Consider the following 7,126-nt stretch of genomic DNA (forward strand, 5'->3'; position numbering starts at 1 on the left):
AGCGGGGAGGGGGGGGGGGCCGGGCAGCCGACACACGGAGCAGAGCCCCAGCCGCGCCAAACAGCCCTGCTTTCATCTCTCCAAGAATTCACGCTGTGACCCTGGAGACACATGAAAAGAAGCCTACCCGAGGTAACAACATGAAATTTTCAGTGGGGTTTTCATCATTTGTTGACATCACCAAAGGAAACGTTAATTTCTTAAGCAGAGAGAATCCAGACTCAAAAGTCTTTGTGAAGACCTTGTTGGTCCTCCCAGAATATTTAACTATGGTCCCAGGTCAATCTAAGAGGAAAAAGATTTGGGGCAAGCTTCGTGGCACATAAGTAATGTGTTTTTCAAGAAAAGCTGAATCTCATATGGTGACTACGGTTCAAATCCCTAGCCTGGTTAGACTGAAATTCAGCCGGTACATGCACAGTGCCCAATATCTGAGAGGCCAAAGGACTGGGAGAAGGGGATCACAGCACGACCAGACCCTGCGGAGCGTGTTATTCTCTGTCTCTGTTTCTCTCTTATGAGCTCTCTCCTGAAAAAAAAAAAGGATAAAGTTTAATTTTTTTTTTCAAGGATCAGATCAAGGGGTCTTAGAATCATTTGTCTGGTCACTGCAGTGCTACAAATATGTCTAGAGTTGGCCAAAGATTTTGCTCTAGAAGCAATGGAAGGTGTTCGCCACCATATGTCCACATGCTTGCTAACCAGAAAACAATCCAAGAGCTAATGGCTATTCAGCACAAGTAAACTCAGGAGTCAAAACTAGTCTCTTTAACAATAATATTATCCTCCCCAGGGATTCCTGACATTGGTACCGAGGCTAAGATGTTGTAGCTTCTAAGGGCTTGGGTCATTGTGAAGAGTCATATCTAATTCCCAGGGAACCAGTAGTATTTGGCCCAAGGAAAAAATCGGGGAAGGACCTGTGTACCTCCCAGAGAAACCAGCCCTGGGGTCACAGAGTGCCAATCTGAATCTGCTTCCAGGTGGCTCTCTGTATCCAGTTGCCAATGACATGACTTGTGCAGGGGATGAGTATGGATATGTAGGATTGTGTAAAGTTGTACCAGTCAGTGCTAGGTAGGAGCTAGGTGGGAGCTACTCCTGAACTGAGAGATTAGAAGGTTAAAAAGTTACCTGCACCCAGTTCAATTAGGGGTGCACTTAAATAGGTTTATACAATAAGGCATTGCCTGAGACTCCCACAGGACAGAGGAGAAACAATTCACCCCTTGGGCTTTATACTACCTTCTGGGTCAGATGTGCTCACACTCGATCCCACTCTGGGCTGATCCAGACCACATAAACTTTTCCCTCAGCAAAAGACTTTGCCCTCAGCAAAATCTCTATAGGTAAAGAGGACCGTCATTCTGCCACCAAAGACTGCCAAGCAATCGTTCCAGCTACTGGGTGGTCAGCAAAATCATGGCATATTTCTAAATGTCTTTCTATGTACAAATGCATGGTGACTTTCCTGATGACCTAGTCATGTCCCCCATCACAAAGGAAGAGCATGCTGGAAGCCTGGGGGTCAACTCACACACAAATGATTGAGTTGCCTGCCTTGTGGCAGTTACTATGAGATAACTTCAAAAGAGCAGAAATCACCCAAATTTATGTCCATGGGGTTGTTCCCAACTCAAGAAACCTAACCTTCCCAGCCACCTACTGGGAAAGAAGAAAGAAAGTGGCCAGGAATAGAGGCATGAGGGTCCCAACACACCCAGTGGATTCTCATACCTGCCCTGACCCATTGCTCCCTCCACCATGCTCCTGTGAACCTTACCCACTAGTTCTGACCTGGTCTAGATCTCATGACATTTTACCATATTTGTCTCAAGCTCTCTTACAGGTTCCTATAGTATATCTTTTTTTTTTTTTTTTTTTTTTTAGAAATAAAAATTTTAGAGAGATTTTTTTGCTGTAGGGCGCGTGCGCTCGCCAGACAGACAGAGAGAGACAGAGAGACAGAAAGCAAGAAATCACCCCCCAGAGGGGTAGTCATGCCGCAGTCCCTTCTCCTCCATTCTCCTCTCGGGATCTTGAGCACGCATGCACACGTGCCCAGCGTGAGTTCTAAGCCACCGGGCCCAGGACGCGAACCGCGGTCGACTACGTGGGAGTCCAGCGACATAGCCATTACGCTAACTGCTGGTTCCCACTTTTTTTTTTTTGAGAGAGATTTTCGCTATAGGGTGTGTGCACTCGTCAGACAGACAGAGAAAGACAGAGAGACAGAAAGTGAGAAATCGCCCCCCAGGGGTGATGGTCACGCCACAATCCCTTCTCCTCCATTCTCCTCTCGGGATCTTGGGCATGCACGCACACGTGCCCGGCGTGAGTTTTAAGCCACCGGGTCTGGGATGCGAACCGCGATCGACTATGTGGGAGTCCAGCAACATAGCCATTATGCTAACTGCTAGTTCCCCCTATAGTATATCTTGATGCCCTTGGGCATATATTCTTATGTTATGGGGTTGCTGTTTCCCTCTCCCACAGAACATTAAGGCCTTAACTACTTCCTGTATGTTCACATGAGAGGGTTTTTCAGAAAATTCATCGACAGTATGTATTATGAAAAACAAGAATTTCCATTTTTTTTTTTGCACCAAAATAAACTCATACTTTAAGCCCATTTTTCTATGAGCTTTTTGAAGTCCCCTTCACATACCTGGTATTACAGGCTCTAGGAGGATCAGGAATGTTCTATGTGTCCCATGAATTTTTCACCAAGTACTATGATCCTTCATGATGGTCTTATGACCATGCTGGGTTTAAGCATGGATTCAACGGGTCACTATAGACATGAGAACCACTCACGTCTGATAGATTATTTATTCAAAGTCTCATTTAGGATGCAATCTCTTCCTATGGATGGGTGCATAGATTGAAGTCATAAGTGAATTGTATTTGTTATCAGAGGGACTTTTCATGCTTGTGCCCTTTATAATTCAGTCCCAGGTAACATAGTGGCCTGATAATGGAGCCAGACTGCTAAGGACAGCTCATGAGTCTACGTAGAGGTACATTTCAATTGGTCTCAGTCCTATGGTTCAGAGCATTACTTGAAATTCCACCTATTTTCCAGAACAGCCAATGCAGTACTCCACGGGGCTTGTCCACCTAGGAGACAGGCAATACTATTGGTGAACAAGGCTTTCTTGTCAGGAGATAGATCTTGTCTTTGAGACTCCCACTCAGCCAGAAACCCCAGTAAGTCACCTGGTGAGACCTTTAATATTTTGCCTATGGATGAACAGCTACTGGCTCATAAATTTGGCTGGGGACTTGAGGGCCAGATTTGACCTTCAGTTGGATGTACCATTTCCATTTCATAATGGAATTTCCTTGCCATTGTCAAGACTCATGACTCTGGTTCAGGGAGAACAAAATGGGATATCAGGTTATAGTGTCACTTTTTTCTTTAGTGAGACATTGACTCTGTTTGAGTTCAAAAACAGGGTCAAACTATTCAACAATGGGAGGAAGTCTCAAAGTGCAAAGATTTAAAGACCAGAAAACACTAGCATGATCTCATTGCCAAAAGCCTCGATAGTCTGAGATTGATCACAGACACGTATAATTTCTCAGGGTCTGAAAGGGATTAAGGGGCCCAAGAGCAGAGACTGTGCAGTGCTCCCTGGACTGCTTGCAGGGCCTCTCACTGCAGGAAGTACGACTTAAACCTGCCTGCCTCTCTGGTGAAGAATCACAGATGCGTTAGTAAAATGTCTCAGTATAAAGTGTTGTATCCAAAAAGGCAAACCAGGTGTTGGGGCTTTTTCTCTATAGCATAAGCTTTAAGGTGAGTAGTGTGTCTTTGTCAGTTGATGAATATCTCTTTGGGCTGTTCCCAAGTACTCCTCAAGAAAAACAATTAGAAGCCAGGCATGCTGGCCTGCACCTGTAGTCCCAGCTACTCATGAGGTAGTAGAAGGATAGTGAATTCAAGGCCAACTTAGACAATATAGGAAGGCCCTTTCTCTAGAGAATTTTTTTATTAAAAAAAAAAAAAAGAAAAGAAAGAAAGAAGATACTTGGGAGGTGGGGCTGTGGCTTGTCTACTGATTCAAGAACAGCTTTCTGAGGATAATACTATCTGGCCAGCATGTAGAACAGTGAAAGCAGCCTCCTAGGCAGAGCCAGGATCAAGATGTCATAAATTTAATAGAATACTTGAATCCCAATGGGCTATTCACATTGTGTGAGGGATAAAGACCCTATTTCTAGGGGGTTCGAATATCCTTGCAACAGATTAGTAAGATGTACTTCATGCCCTGTTAAGTAACAGTAAAATGCTCTTGGCCTGTTTCCTGGAGAACATGGAAAAGAAGGAAGGCAGTATCAAGAGCCACATGCCAAGTGTAGATAGGATCTTCACTCCGTCCAGTAACTGTTTTATGATCACACCTTTATTTAGGCCTGTGGTCCACAGTCAGGCATGAAGCCAATTACCACCTCTAGCTTTTTTGGACCAACCAAACTGGACTACTGAACTGGTAGATCGTGGAGTAATTGAGCACTGATTCATTTATTCATCCAAAATATTAACTGAGGTCACCATATGATGACCCTCTCTCTACTCTTTTGACCTGGGAGTATCTATGGGGTACAATAGTATTTTTTAGGCAATATATACTCTACCTTCAAATGGAATGTAGAAATAAGCTTCAAAATGGCAGCTCGTATGGTAACCTCAATAAATACCCTGAATGAATGAAAGAATCAATGCTCAATTACTTCTAAGATATACCTCTTAAATTTGAAGACATACTCTAGCCAAATCTGACATTAATAAATATTAGCAAAGCAAAAATGGGAACCTTCAAAATAGTAAAAGCTTGCCCATTCAGTTAGCCCTCTAACTTCGGGAACCACTGAATTCTTTATTTCCACATAGATCTTGCAGTCTTGTGACAAAATTTGACCTTTTGTTGTAATAATTAACTAGTCATCTTATTCCTTTCTTCCTTCTCCAGTATGCAGAGTCTTCAAAAAGTTCACTGAAGTGGATATTATGAAAAATGAATGGCTTACACATTTTTTTGCACCGAAATAACTCATACCCTAATTCTACTTTTCCACAAATATTTAAAATACCCTCGTATAGGGATACATGTTTCTTGAATCATACTCTCCACCCGACAAGTCAGATTTAATCTCTTGACTTGTTTGATAACTATTTAAAACAATGGCTGCTATTGTTCTTCCAGAACTTGCTAACAATGACTAAGTTTCCATTTGACTGGAGCACTGCACCAGAAGAAATACTTCACAGAAAGTCTTTTTTTCCCTTCATAGAAGCAGAATTACATAGAACATAATGAACATTTTCATGGTTGAGCAATTTAAATAATGATATTTTGCATCTTTAAAACTTATTTTGAATTATTCTAAAGAGTCTTTTGGGGTAGGCATTCACACTTTAATACGTTTTTGCTAAATTGGCAGGTAGGCAAAGTATATATTTACAGTTTAATTCTCAGTTGATTATTAGCAAGTTTTCTTTTTCTACCTTCTGTGTTTTTGAGTGAGCATTGTTTGAAATCTTTAAAAGTGAACATTATTTTTACAAAAATCAGAACATACAATTCACACATCTCCATAATAAGTTAAGAAGAGTTGTAGAAAGAGGAAAATGACTAGAAAAGGAATACAAGAATTTTAGTCTCAGCATGATTTAATTTTTGCTTTTCTCGCTTCTGATATTTTCCCAATTTTTTTTTTACAATTAGCAAAACATATGTTAATTTTTAGTGTAGGGCCAGCCGGTGGCAGAGCGGTAGAATACAATCCTCTCTGAAGCAATCTTACATGGGGAGGTTGCCAGTTCAGGTCTACAGACCTCCCTGACTACACAAGGCATGGCCTTACCATGATCTAGGGCTGGCTGAAAGTTGGTGATAAATCACAGCGTTAAGATCCTATTGAGAATCTCTCTCTCTTGGGAAGAATGTAGATAAACTTTCTATTAAAAAGTTTTAATATAAGAGACCAGTAGTTGGCGTAATGGCTATGTCGCTGGACTCCCAGGTAGTCGACCCTGGTTTGAGTCCTGGACCTGGGGGCTTAAACTTATGCCAGGAGCGTGTGCGTATGTGCCCAAGATCCCAAGAGGAGAATGAAGAAGGGATTGCAGTGTGGCCATCCCCCTTGGGGGGTGATTTCTCACTTTCTGTCTCTCTGTCTCTGTCATTCTGGCAAGCACACGTGCTATATAGCAAAAACCTCTCAAGAAAAAAGTTTAAATATAAAAAAACACTCTATTTTCTTACATAAATGGTAAGTGATTAGTATAAGGTAGTAAATCAAAAAAAAAAAAAAAATCCCAATAGTAAGCAAGATGATTAGTGGAGAGTTCACGTGGCCTGAATGGCCTCATGGGAGACAGACTTTTGCTGGGTTGAAGTACGAGCAGTTGTGCCTGGACAGAGGAGGGTTAGAACACTCCCAGGCCAGGAAAGTGGCTGCTCACAGGGAGCCGGAGAACATGCGGACTCAAGTAGAGAGCTCGTTTATGACCATAATGGAGGATGGACATGAAGCTGGGCTTCACTCACCTGGGTAGGGCTGTGGGTCTTCAGTGAAATGCCTTCAACTTATTCTGCAAGCAAAACACTGTCCGTTTATGCATTTTTCTGCTGTGAAGAGCTGATTTACAATTCCATGCAGGTAGTTTCCATTATCCATCGGGCTGGTTCCAGAGCCATCAGGGTTTCACTGGTGCCATCCAATTTTGCTCTGTGACCCGTAGTCCACCTCCTGCCACCTTCTTTTTCATGTTCCTCTCCCGCCTAAACTCTCGATTTCCTGACTCTACTAAGGTTTTTCCCTACTTAATAAAAACCACCCCACATTCTTCCTGCTGTCCATCCCCCCCCAAGAATAATTTCTCTTCCCATAAAATTGTTGATGGCAGATGGAAATCACCTTGTTACAGTAATTCACAATAAAGGAGAAATTAGAGTAACTTTTACTTTCAGGGGATCTTCACATTTTAAAAAAGGTGCTTGTTAATCCATTGTACTTAGAACAATGGAGGAAAGGAGTCACCATTTTTGAACTACTTGCTTCATCCTGAAAGTAGAAAAGCCACCAACTCAACTTCCCAGAGCCAACAACTTCGAAA

This window comes from Tupaia chinensis, unplaced genomic scaffold (genome assembly GCF_000334495.1).
Source record: "Tupaia chinensis unplaced genomic scaffold, TupChi_1.0 Scaffold000170_1, whole genome shotgun sequence".
NCBI lineage: Eukaryota > Metazoa > Chordata > Mammalia > Scandentia > Tupaiidae > Tupaia > Tupaia belangeri.